The following is a 13,879-nucleotide window of genomic DNA, read 5'->3' as shown; positions in this document are numbered from 1 at the left end:
CAGGGTTCTGTCTTGGGCCCAGTCTTGTTCAACATCTTTATCAATGACTTGGATGATGGGCTTGAGGGAATCCTGAGCAAGTTTGCAGATGACACCAAATTGGGAGGGGTGGCTAACACCCCAGAGGACAGGATCACACTTCAGAATGACCTTAACAGATTAGATAACGGCCAAAGCAAACAAGATGAATTTTAACAAGGAGAAATGTAAAGTACTACACTTGGGCAAAAAAAATGAAAGGCACAAATACAGGATGGGAGACACCTGGCTTGAGAGCAGTACATGTGAAAAGGATCTAGGAGTTTTGGTTGACCACAAACTTGACATGAGTCAGCAGTGTGATGCAGCAGCTAAAAAAGCCAATGCAATTCTGGGCTGCATCAGTAGGAGTATAGCATCTAGATCAAGGGAAGTAATAGTACCACTGTATTCTGCTCTGGTCAGACCTCACCTGGAGTATTGTGTCCAGTTCTGGGCACCACAGTTCAAGAAGGATACTGATAAGCTGGAACGTGTCCAGAAGAGGGCAACCAAAATGGTCAAAGGCCTGGAAACGATGCCTTATGAGGAACGGCTTAGGGAGCTGGGTATGTTTAGCCTGGAGAAGAGAAGGTTAAGGGGTGATATGATAACCATGTTCAAATATATAAAAGGATGTCATATAAAGGAGGGAGAAAGGTTGTTTTCTGCTGCTCCAGAGAAGCGGACACGGAGCAACGGATTCAAACTACAAGAAAAAAAATTCCACCTAAACATTAGGAAGAACTTCCTGACAGTAAGAGCTGTTCGGCAGTGGAATTTGCTGCCAAGGAGTGTGGTGGAGTCTCCTTCTTTGGAGGTCTTTAAGCAGAGGCTTGACAGCCATATGTCAGGAATGCTTTGATGGTGTTTCCTGCTTGGCAGGGGGTTGGACTGGATGGCCCTTGTGGTCTCTTCCAACTCTATGATTCTATGATTCTATAATGATAAGGATAATGGCAATCCCCAGCCACTCTGGGCAGCTCCCAACAGAATATTAAAAACACGATAAAACATCAAACATTAAAAACCTCCCTAAACAGGGCTGCCTTCAGATGTCTTCTAAAAGTCAGATAGTTGTTCATTTCCTTGCCATCAGATGGGAAGGCGTTCCACAGGGAGGGCGCCACTACCAAGAAGGCCCTCTGCTACCCAGGAGGTGGCCTGATCCACTCCCCACAGGGCTCCCCCAGCAGCCTCGACTGGGAGGGGTGGGGGCAAATGTGTAAGCGGGCACATGGGAGTGAGCACCAGGAGGGGTCAGCTTCAAGAGGAGGAGCCCCCAGGAAGCTCTCTCCAGCCCCAGGGCTGTGGGCAATGGTGGCCTTGGGAGGGGAGGGGTGGCAACAGATCTCCAAGGGGTTATTTTTAACACTCCCTCACATGTGAATGTCTGTTGCATTCAGGGAATGAAAATAGCCTGGTGTGGCACGTCCTATTTATGCCCTGGTGCAGCAGAGTCCTGCAATCACTGGGGGTGGGAGGAAGATAATAATAATAAAAACAAAAAATTTACTATTTTTGTACCCTGCCCATCTCACTGGGTATGACAGCTTCCCAATACACCGCAGAGCAGACCACCCCCACCCCCAGCAGTTTTGAATCCCCCCAAAAAGCACAGGGGAGGGGCTGGGAGGGGCCATCAGGGGAAGTTTCCAGGGGACAGTCAAAAACTGTGCCGCAGGATTGAAACAACTGAGCTGCTAGGAGGGAGAGCAAACCGGAACTTTTGAGAGGGGGTGGTGGACGATGTGCCAGCTGGTGCCCATTGGGAGGGTGGAAGGAGGGAGGGAGGGAGGGAGGCCAACAGCAGGGGGAGCCAGAGGGTGGCATTCAAATAAGTTTGACACAGAGTAGGCCCATTGAAGTGAATTAGCATGAGTATGTGATGCCTAAGGGGTGAGTGAAAATCTACATCAGGAACCAGGGGGGAGTAAATATCTACATCCAGATTTCTGCCCCTGTGGATTCTGCTGCCTGAGGTGCGTTGGGGCAGCCAGCGAGGAACCCTTTTCTGTGGGGAGAGGCTCAGACTCAGAGCAAAGAGACACTCTGGCTCTGTGTCTGAGCCCACCCCCCACCCCGCTGTGGAGGGCAGAGCTGTACTGCTGCTGCCTGCCAGCTTTTTTCATTGACTTTGTGGCTGCCCAGCTCCCACAATTCTATTTTTCTGGGTGCCCAAGAACCCGTGGCCCCCTGGGAGTTGGCTCCTATGGCCAGCCCTGCAGGGCCGGCTCTAGGTATAGTCCCGGTGGCGCGGGGCGTCAGGGCGCCGGGCTGGCAGGCTGGGTGCTGCACTGCTGCGCGGGCGCTGGAGCAATCTCCGCGCCTCAGCGCCAGGGTGCCCGACCTGCTCGAAACTGCCCTGCAGTCCTGCCACCCAGAGGCAACTAATTCTAGTTTTGCCCCTATTGTCCTCTTCCCTGCTAAGTTGCACAAGGGCAACCCTGGAATTAAGGAGGAAGCTGGTGGGCCCTTGCTGGCTGGTTGTAAGGAAGAGGGCAGGCTGGTGAGGGCTGGCTAAGGTCAGCGGGGCAGTGCCTAATGGAGCGTTCCTCACTGACCATGGCACACATACAGCCTTCCGGAGCGTGATGGGCTGAGATCTGGTGTGGTTCAGGGGATGAAGAGCTAGGAGTGGGTCTTGGGAACCTGGGTCCATGACACTGAAATGTGCAGACACCCCACCAAAGAAGAGCCTGTTGGATCAGGCCAATGGCCCACCCCCCCTCGCCTCACAGTGGGCAACCAGATTCCACAAAGCGAAGCCCACAAGCAGGATTTGGGCACAGGAGTCCTCTCCGCTCCTGCATTTTCTGGCAACCGCAGAGGCTCTCTCTTACGATGGGAAGAAGAGTGAACCACCTCCTGTGTCGGAGGTGCCAAACACTATCAAGGTCGGATGAAGGCAGCCCTGTTCAGGGAAACAAAATAAAAAAATTCCTTCCAGCAGCACCTTAGAGAACAACTAAGTTTGTCATTGGTATGAGCTTTTGTGTGCATGCACACTTCTTCAGATACATGAAAGCTCATACCAATACAAACTTAAAGGTAAAGGTAAAGGGACCCCTGACCATTAGGTCCAGTCGTGACCGACTCTGGGGTTGCGCGCTCATCTCGCATTATTGGCCGAGGGAGCCGGCATATAGCTTCCAGGTCATGTGGCCAGCATGACAAAGCTGCTTCTGGAGAACCAGAGCAGCACATGGAAACGCCGTTTACCTTCCCGCTGTAGCGGTTCCTATTTATCTACTTGCATTTTGACGTGCTTTCGAACTGCTAGGTTGGCAGGAGCTGGGACCAAGCAACGGGAGCTCACCCCGTCACAGGGATTCGAACCGCCGACCTTCTGATCAGCAAGCCCTAGGCTCAGTGGTTTAACCACAGCGCCACCTGGGTCCCTTAGCTGGTCTCTAAGGTGCTGCTGGAAGGAATTTTTAAATTTTGTTTCAACTACGTCAGACCAACACGGCTACCTACCTGTAACTGTTCAGGGAAGTTTTTAATGTGTGACATTTTAATGAATTTTAAATTTTTGTTGGAAGCCAGCCAGAGTGGCTGGGGAAACCCAGCCAGATGGGCGGGATAAAAATAATAAATTATTATTATTATTATTATTATCGATAAACAAGAGTTTGCTCACATGTGACAAGTACTGGCTGAGTCCTAAAATTCCTGTAATGAATTCCATAATCCAGGGGAGTTGTCGCCAAGGAAACGAGCAACAAAGCACCGAAACCTCTCAAAATATCAACCAAACAGTAAGGATGTGAGCAGAGCTCTGAAGCAACAGGTGGATCAGGCCAAAGGGGGCCCATCTGGCCTGGCATTGTCATCTGGCCACGGCCAGCCAGCTGCCCGTCCTGGGAATCCTACAGGCGAAAAGGAGCAAAACAAAGAGTCCTCTGCCCTCTTGCATCAGCAGGCATTCAGAGGCAAGCAGACACTGAGAGCGGAGATGACATGCAGCCCCCAGGACTAGTAGCTCCCCCTGAGCAAATCACAGTGAGAAAACAGCTCCTCCTGACACAGAGAGATCATCTTTTACACATGGGGGCTTTGCAACCTGCGGACCAGCCAAGATTGTTACCTGGTTTTTCAATCTGCCAGCCTACCAGACAGTTGATATCAAGCAGGCAAGAGAAGTCGTATCAGGCACCAATTCTCCTAACGTGGCATGTTGTTTATGAAACCTTCAAGGGCCTTGGAGATGCCACCTCGTCAGAGGAAGAGCAAAGCAGCAAATGCAAAGGAAGGAAAGTCTGGGTCTGAATGGAAAGAGGAAAACTTGACCAGGGCGCCTCTCCTCGAGACACACTAAGAATATCCTTTATGGTATAAGTGACAGAAGGCAACACATGCTTTCCAGATGCCACACATCACTCCTGCCCTCCTGAGGGAGCCCTCAGTCCTTGCCCCACAAGAGCCTCCAGCTGCCACCTGCCTGACCTTTGCCACTGTTCCCACAGAAACACCTTGGGGGGTGAGTGAGGGGGGCGTGTTCTGCTTGGTTCAGAGGAGCAGACCAGATACAACCAAGGGAAGGCCATCGAGCCAGGGGCCAGATCCTGGCGGCTGCTATGCAAGGTTCTGCAGCCAGCTTTCCTCTTTTCTGCTGGGAAGGTGGAGAGAGCTGCTCCCCCCCCCCCCAGGGAGCAAAGCCTGGGCTGCTGAATGAAAAGGCCCAGTGTCCGTGCAAATAAGAGCTCCAAGGAGGGGCCTGGCACAGACACAGCTTGGGTCACAATCACAGGGGATCTGCTCTGCACGCTTGTGCTGAATCCGCCAGCTGGCAAAGCGCCACCTTTGGCAAGACCATTCCCCTGGCTGTCCCAAAGAAGATGTTGCTTTCTTTTTGTATGCCACAACAGCAGCGAGAATTTTGATAGCCAAGAATTGGAAGACACAAGAAATACCAACAGTTGGAGAATGGCAGATGAAAATGATGGACTACCTGGAGCTGGCTGAACTGACCGGGAGACTCCGCGACCAGAGAGAAGAGTCGGTGGAAAAAAGATTTGAAGAAATTTAAAGAATATTTAAAGAAACATTGTAACATTTGAGGTTTTAATATAGACTTGGAAGAAGTTATAGGCTGTGATGTAAGGTTATGTTAAGAGTTTAAAAACAATATGAAAATAAGATTCTAAAGGGTGAATAAGTAGAAATTATGATAAGGAGATTTGAAAAATGATTCATAGTGAGGTTAGAAGTTACTAAAGATGAATTACAATGAACCGCAGACAGGGGGGATTCGAGGAAGTCACCCTAAAATGGTAAAGAAAGAATAAGAATTTGTAAAGATAGATTTTTTTGTTGTATGTGTATTTTTTGTTGTGTTTGCATTGTTTTTGTGTGTAGAGGTATTTGTTTTTTGTTATATTATATGTGCTTAGAAAATCAATAAAAAAATTGGGGGGGAAAAAGACCATTTCCCTGGTTGAGCGAGGGCCGTGCCAGTGCTCCTGCTCATTCTCCCCACTGCTGCCAGAGATCTCCATGGCCCAAGAGAGACTCATCTTGCTCATCTTGGCTCCAGGCTGTGGCTTCCAGCCCTTGGCCAGGGCTCCTCCCTCTACATGGGTGTACCCAGGATCAAAACTAGGGGGGGACACGCCAGCCACTCCCCCACCCCCAGCCACCCGATTAGCTGGCTGGAGATGACATGGCCGGGATCCCCTCCAGGAGGCATGGTCAACATCCATGCCCCCCAGAGGGGAGGGGGCCGTTTCCAGCCGTTGCCGAGGCGGCACACAGAGCCACCCACGCTTGCGCTTCTGCCTCGCCCGCTCCTTTACCAGCAGCGGTGACTAAAACGAGGCAGCAGCAGCAACCTGGACCTGGGCTAACTTCAGCCCACACTCCTTCAAGTCACAGCGAGCACAGCACAGAAAGTGCTGCCCCACAATGCTCCGCGGCACCTCATTTGCATACACTGCTGCCGTTTTGCTTCAGCCGAGCAGGCCGAGGCGGAGTACAGCTGGCAGCGTCCCTGCCTGTCGTGCCGTGCTCTCCAGCTGCCCGCTGTGCCTGGCCCTGCCTGGCAGGGCGCCGGACCATGGCGGCTGGTATAGTTAAGACGGCCCTGCCCGCTGCGGCAAGATCATGTACCCGACCGAGAAGGTGAACTGCCTTGACAACAGTGCGCACTGTTTTATAGCATTTCCCCCCGTTTTTTGCTTCTGGGGGGCAGCTGCCCCCCCTGCCCCACGCTGGGTACGCCCATGTCCCTCTATCTTATGCCCACCTGCAAATGGCTCCATCTGATTCCTGGAGATGCCAAGGGAGAAGAGAAGAACTGCCTGTGCAGGAGCTTGGCTGGAAGAAACTCACTTTGCAAAGCCCAAAGCATCATGCTCTTCTTCTCCATAATGGCACATCAAAGAGGTGGGGGCTCCAAGTTATCCAAGGTGAAAAGTCCCTCACACCCCTTTATCTCCCTTTGCAACTCTTCCAGGAAGGCACACACTAGGGACCAGGGGCTCAGGTGAGGCCTTCACCTCCGGAAACCTTTTAAACAGACTGGATTCCTTTCGGCTGAAATTCCTCTGTTCCAAAATGTTGCTTCTTGTCCACAAAGAATCATTAACATGGTTTAACCCCCTCATAAAACAATTTCCTAAAAGCTTCTATTCAGAATCTGAAGCCATTGTGTTTATTATTCGACCAAGGTATCTTCTAACTTAATTGCTATTTAATAAATATGTTAGCTGCTTCTCCAGCTAAAGTATTGGTGCAAGCTGTCATATCATGTCTGATACAATCCACTAAAGGCACATGCAATATTGCAATAAAACACTTGTTCCATAACACAGCGTTTCTCAACCGCTGTTCCGCGGCACACTAGTGTGCCGCGAGACGCTGGCTGGTGTGCCGCGACGTGCGGCAACGAGAAGGGGGATTTGCATTGTCACGTGCCTGGCGGCCGCCAATACTCAACTCTCACCCGCCGGAAAGCAATATTTCTCCTCCTCTTTCCCAAAGCTCAGTGCAAACGAGCCTGGCGGCCGCCAATACACGACACTGACCCGCCGGAAAGCAATATTTGGCAAGTGTTTCTTACAGTCATAATTATAATATAGGGTAGTACAGAGTTAATTTTTTAAACTTTTTTTATGGTGGTGTGCCTCGTGATTTTTTTCACGGAACAAGTGTGCCGTGGCCCAAAAAAGGTTGAGAAACACTGCCATAACAAGTAGGAACAACAAAAATCACAGCAGCCATTTAAACAGCCCCCCCAATCAAAAGCAATCTGGAGAAATCACAAATCACCCCCTATTTTCTTTTCCTTCTTTCTTTTTCTCTTTCTCTATTTCCTCCCTTCTCCTCGCCTCTCTTTTCCCCACAACCCCACATTGCCTATAACAAAAATGTCTCAAACAGACAGTAACTGACCTATATGAAGGACTCTATGATTTGAAACCGGAGATGCAGAATGTGCTTTTGTTACTTATGGGAAATATTTTATTAAAAACATATTTAGACTAGTCATAGTAATAATCAAACCCCCTAAAGTCCAGGGCTAAAGCACGTCCCGCTGCATGTGTTGGCTGGAAACCTTATCTGAGACAGGTTCCTGGGTGCCCTGAAGGCTCCAGAGGACGGAAAACCCCTCCAGACCACAAGGTTTGGGGAGCTGAGGTAGGGAATCCCTTTGGGAGCAGGGTGGATGCTACCCAAACAGAATCCCTGTCCTCAAATCCCCAAATCCGCTGACTGCTGGACTTGCCCATGGCCAGGGAGAGGCACCCGAAGAGGTCCCAGGGCCCTGCTCCTACTGCCTCTCAAGGAGACCCTGAACACCCCCTCCCCCCCACCACCCTGCCAGGTTTCCATCACACAAGCCAAGCTGCTCTGTTGTTGCCCAAGGCCTTTCCATTTGCTAACCGGCAGGATGGAGAGAAAGAGGGCATTTCTATCCTATGTATGTATGATGTATGTATGTATGTATGTATGTATGTATGTATGTATGTATGTATGTATACCCCGCCCATCTGGCTGGGTTTCCCCAGCCACTCCGGGTGGGTTCCAGCAGAATATTAAAATACAATGATTCATCAAATGTTAAAAGCTTCCCTAAACAGGGCTGCCTTCAGATGTCTTCTAAAAGTCAGATAGTTGTTTATTTCTTTGACATCTGATGGAAGGGCATTCCACAGGGCGGGTGCCACTACCGAGAAGGCCCTCTGCCTGGTTCCCTGTAACCTCACTTCTCGCACTGAGGGAACCGCCAGAAGGCCCTCAGCGCTGGACCTCAGTGTCCAGGCTGAACAATGGGGGTGGAGATGCTCCTTCAGGTATACTGGACCGAGGCCGTTTAGGGCTTTAAAGGTCAGCACCAACACTTTGAATTGTGCTCGGAAACGTATGGGCAGCCAATGTAGGTCTTTCAGGACCGGAGTTATGTGGTCTCGGTGGACGTTCCCAGTCCCCAGTCTAGCTGCCACATTCTGGATTAGTTGTAGTTTCCAGGTCACCTTCAAAGGTAGCCCCACATAGAGCGCATTGCAGTAGTCCAAGCAGGAGATAACTAGAGCGTGCACCACTCTGGCGAGACAGTATGTGAGCAGGGAGGGTTCAGCCTGTGTACCAAATGGAGCTGGTAGACAGCTGCCCTGGACACAGAATTCACCTGTGCCTCCAAGGACAGCTGAGAGTCCAAAATGACTTCCAGGCTGCGCACCTGATCCTTCAGGGGCACAGTTATACCCCACCTTTTTCTCTAAGGAGCTTAGGGTGCCATGCATGGTTTTCTTATCCCCTTTCATCTTTGATCCCCACAACAACCCTGTGAGGTAGATTAAGCTAAGAGGCAAGGGAGCTTCATGGCTGAATATGGGGTTTGAATTCTGGTCTCTTCTGGGTCCTAGTCCACCAGTCATGGTAGAGTTGGAAGGGACCCCAAGGGTCCTCTAGTCCAACCCCCTGCAATACAGAAATCCCAACTAAAGCATCTCTGGCAAACAGTCACCCAACCTCTGCTTAAAATCCTCCACCACCTTCCAAGGGAGTCCATTCTGCTGTGAACATCTCTTCCTGCCAGAAATTTCTCACACTGCCCTGCCCCCATTCAAGCTAAAGGAGGCGGGTGTCTGCGAGGCAGGCTGGGAAAGGCTGAACGGAAGGATGAAGTCAAAGAGGAGAGGAGCCTTGGAGGGTGTGGCGAGTGTCTGTTGCCAGACGATAGGGGGGCTGGGGAGATGGTGTGCCTGGGAGGGACAGAGAGATAATGGTGGGTTCGCAACTCTTCTGCATCTCAGGATAGCCCATTATGCAAGGCCAAGGAACTGGAACAACTCTGCCTATAAGGACCAACTTTTTCTGGCCCATTAAACATCCCATAGCAGTGGGGAAGAATAAGGGAAGGAAGGCTTGACTCACCCACAATTTGGGTGAATGGGACTCTAGAGGGAACAGGCCCTGAACAAGGCAACATTATATGCAGAGCTTCGGTAGTTCTTGTTTCCTGACCTCACCTAACCCCACGCTGCCCTGCCAGTTTGCATCCTTTCCAAATTGCCTCAGACAATGACCAGCTTGTTTTGCCTTTCCTGTTCTGGTAAGGATCAAACAGTAATGAAGATTTGGGGGAAGCGGGTAGGCGGAGGGTCTGGCTTAGGGCTGGTGAATCTCAGGCATCCCAAGGGCTGAATGTGGTGCCCAGACCTCACGCTGGCTCTGCTTTGCAGTTTCCTCGAGTGCTTCGTCTTGCAGGCTTTGTATTGTATGTTTTAAAACACTGTTGTACGTTTCCCTTGTTTTATTTTTTGCAAACCGCTTTGGGTTTGTTTTGGTTTTTTTTTTACAATCAAGCTGTGTATAAATTTTGTGGGAGAAATAGATAGATGATAGATAGAAAAAGATCACATCCAGTTCTGCCTCTGCCCTTGACCACCCCAGGCCAGCACCCCCCTCCCCCTCCCCACAAGGTGCCCAGGGGGGAATTGGAGCCTTTGGGCTGACAAATGTTCCCTGACTCAGTTCATTCTTTTTGCTCTTTCCCTCCGTCCTCCAGGGAGCCTCCCTTCCTTGGGGGGAGCAACATCCTTTAGGCGGCTGCGTAAGGCTAAGGCAGGGTGCCCTGGCGGGATGAAACTACAGTGCCCAGCATGCAGTGCTTTGGAGGAATCAAAACAACACTCCCTGCTCATGCGTGCGTGTGCCCCATTGCACGCTGGGTTATGTAGTTTCCAAAAGGCAAATCAACCTCTGTAGAAGCAGCCAGAAGCCGGTAGACAAGAATGGCATGAGCCTCGTTTCCATGGCTTAAAGGCGTTGCCATGGCATCCCATTTTTCGCCTCTAGCTCTCCAGCCAGCTCCAGCTGATGCACATCTGCAAAGCTCTGACTCAGCTGAGCAGCTCAGGCAGAAGAAGCACAGGGGAGGAACTCGGCCAGCGTGAAAGCAGGCCGCCTTCCCAGGCCAGCCACATGTGATCGTGGCTGGCTGGACCCGCCGGACTAGCAGGAGCCATGCAAAGCTCAGCCAGCCAGAAGAGCCATCGCTGCATCTCTCTGACAAAAACTGGAAGACATTTCATAGAATCCTAGAATTGCAGAGTTGGAAGGGACCCCCAGAGGTCCTCTGGTCCAACCCCCAGCAATGCAGGAATCTCAGCTAAAGCATCCATGACAGATGGCCAGCCAACCTCTGCTTAAAAACCTCCAAAGAAGGGCAGTCGACCACCTCCCGAGGGAATCCATTGCACGGTCAAATGCCTCTCACCCTCCAAAAGTTATTCCTGAAATTTAGTCGGACTCTCCTTTCTTGCCACTGGACTCCAGTTGTGGGCCTCTGGCCTGTCCCTCTGGCTTTACCAGTGCCGGATTTACATATAAGCTAAACAAGCCCACTCTCTTGGGGGCCCAAAAAAAATTTGAAGGAAAAAAAACCCTGGATGTACATTTCCAAAATATAAGATAAAAAACAAACACAATAAAACCTACATACAGTTAGAGCTTAATCATTATTTCACTATTAATATATACTTCTTCTTAATTGTATCTCACTATTAATATACTACTTCTTAATTGTATTTCAGTTCAACAATTACTTTGATAAAATACATATTTTGTTATGTGCAAATGGTTATATACCTATTAGGTCCATAAATTACCATATAGCATATACAGTGGACCGACCCTCAGCTTACGTTACCTTAGGGTAACATAACTTTCGGGTTGCGAACGCGGCAAACCCAGAAGTGTATACTTCCGGGTTTTGCTGTGCACACATGCGCAGAAGCGCTCTATCATGCCGTGCATGTGTGCAGAAGCAGCGCCTCTTCTTACAAAATTTTCGGGGTGCGCACAGACCCCCGGAACAAATTAAATTCGTATCCAGAGTGTCCACTGTATTCAACACAAAAAACAGCAACAATTTGTTGTTGACAAAGGACAGCTTGACATATAAGGGGCCCCATTACCTTCAGGAGCTGAGGGCATCATCAAACCTCAATCCGGCCCTGGGCTTTACTCACCCCACATCTTGACTTTCCCAGGCAGACCTGGTCAGGCTTGCATGCCAGAAGACCGGAGAGGAAATGGCACTCTGCACTTGCTCAGAAACACACTCTCAGTACTGACCTCACCTGCTCCAGGGCTAAGCCCTTCGTAGGGCAAAACATCTTGAGTCAATCCCAGCTCTGGCCTGAGTCACTTCCTCTTGCCGACTCCCTATAACTAGCTCTGCTGAGTCAGATGGAGGAACTGTTTAGTCCACAGACCAAAATCTTTCCAGGGGCTGCCTCAAGATGCTGGAGATGGAACCTGGCAACTTCTGCCTGCCAAGAGGACCCCCTTCCACAGAGCTGAGGCCCTTCCTTGCCGGATTCCAGAAACTCAGAAATCTACCAGTCTGCTCCTGGCTTTAGGTAGACTGCCCCTGAACACAGAGGCGCCATAGCCGCTGATAAATCCATCATACATGAAAGTCTGTTTGGTAACAAATGCGCATGTGCTTATTGCTCATCGCCCACACTTCTCTTCGGGTGACACAACCTCCTCCTATTGTTGGCCTAACTAACAGGTTCCCCCAGTGCTCAGGACGCAATATTTAGTGCCTGTGAAAACGGCAAACCTTCCTTCGGACGCACCGGCTACCAGGATTCCTGGGTGGCACATCCCTGGTGTGGATCTCCTTTGCCATAGGAAGGAGGGCCTGTGCACTGATCAGTGGGAGAGATCAGGGTTCAAATCCCCACTCAAGCCATTGGATTGACAAAAGTTGTGGAGCTTTTTTTTTTACGGACCCAAAGTTATTGAGCTTTCTTGGGGTGGGGGTGGGGGAAGGATCTCGCAATCGACTGTGATCTACCACAGACTCACCACAATCGACCAGTAGATCGCGATCCACCTGTTGGACATCCCTGCTTTAGTTGATATGCCTGCACTGCAGGGGGATGGACTAGAGGACCTTTGGGAGTGCCTTCCAAGTATGATTCTAGGGTTTTTGTGGGGATTAAATAAGGAGAGACAGAAAAAAAAAGAGACAGAGATAGAACCATGTACACCACCTTGAGCTCCTTTGAGAAAAAAGTGGGAGATAGACAGACAGACAGACAAACAAACAAACAAACGGCTCCTACCTACCTGCCCTACCTGAAACACTACGCTACGGCCTCCGCCGTTCTGCTGACTTTTTAAAGATTTAAAAACCATTTAATGGAAGGCAGCCTCGTTTTTTAATTGGGGGCGGGTTGGGGGGGGGGAGAAGAGAAACAAACATGGCCTCCCCCTCCCCCCTCCATACAGATCCGTAAAGGGCCCTTGCGCACAGCCAAATGCCATCCTGTAGGAAGGTGCCCGCCTTCACCTGCGAGACTCGTGACGCTTCCCTTTCGCTGCGCTTATTAGTCCACGCTCCGCGCACGTGGGCAGCAGCAGCAGCGCCGTGGAAATGCTGAGCAAGGCAAGCAAGGGCCACCTCCCTCCGCCCCAGGACTCCAGGCTCCCCCACGGCCACTGACTCACCCGGCGTCAACCTCCGTCCTGCCCGGCGACCCACCGCGATTCGGCCCCGAGATGGGCTCCCTCCAGCCTCCGATGGCTTTCCTGGGCGGGCGGGCGGGCGCGGCAGGCAGCGAGCGCAGCGCTGCGCCCTGGAATGCCAGCAATGCATGCTATGCCTGCCCGAAAGATGACGGCAGCCTCGCCCGGCCCCGGCGGCAGCGAGCGAGGAGGCGCATCGACGGGGAGCATCAAAACAAGACCCTCCCCGGCGGCTGCAGGCAGCGCGCAGGCAGCTTCGGAGCGCGGCGCAGACAGGCAGCCGACGGCCCGGCTGCGCTTCCAACGCCAGCCGTTTTGTTTGGCTGCATAATCCTTTGGAGACGTGGTTGCTGGGTCTCCTAAAATTAGGCACGCTGTGGAGAGAGAGAATTTTCCCCTCGCTCCTATCATATCCCGGAGCTCACAGTCGCCCCACGAAATGAAGCAAGAGGCCAGAAACAAAGGATTTGCACCCTGTCCACCTGCAGCCCTTCTGTCAGATGGCATCAGCCTTTCCTTCTCCACCTGGCCCAGTGCCGGATTTGCGTATAAACTAAACAAGCTATAGCTTAGGGCCCCAATCCCTTGCCCCCCCCCCAAAAAAATTATGTGGACAGTGTGGACTACTGTGGTGATACTGATATTATATGAAAATGCGTTGTATTAACTACAATTGCATTGTACAGGTTATAACACTTAAATTTCATATTAATAAAGCTATTGACAATCATTAGTAGTTTGCATCATATATTGACACCAATTATTATTTCATGTTATTGCAAGTTTCTAGAGACGAGATGATGAGTCTTTGTAAATTGTGTTTCTAAAGGAACTTTTGTTATTGCCAAATGCCAATGTGTTTGCATTATTG

The 13,879-nt window shown here is 50.7% G+C and overlaps 1 protein-coding gene across 4 annotated transcripts in view; it reads right to left on the bottom strand.

Annotated features, from left to right (window-relative positions):
- RUSC2 (RUN and SH3 domain containing 2) overlaps nucleotides 1-13,382 on the bottom strand; it is a 50,885-nt gene extending 37,503 nt beyond the window's left edge. The window contains exon 1 of one of the 4 annotated variants that reach the window (XM_035100756.3): nucleotides 12,991-13,382. The gene's annotated coding sequence lies outside the window, so the exon portion shown is untranslated. Of the gene's footprint in view, nucleotides 1-4,108; nucleotides 5,150-12,990 lie in introns of those variants that run through there. The other 3 variants (XM_035100752.3, XM_035100757.3, XM_035100753.3) reach the window with 3 other exon arrangements.
- Nucleotides 13,383-13,879: the final 497 nt, after the last annotated feature.

Source organism: Zootoca vivipara, chromosome 10 (genome assembly GCF_965207765.1).
Source record: "Zootoca vivipara chromosome 10, rZooViv2.hap1.1, whole genome shotgun sequence".
Classification (NCBI taxonomy): Eukaryota; Metazoa; Chordata; class Lepidosauria; order Squamata; family Lacertidae; genus Zootoca; species Zootoca vivipara.
This window is presented reverse-complemented; position numbering and strand designations above follow the sequence as displayed.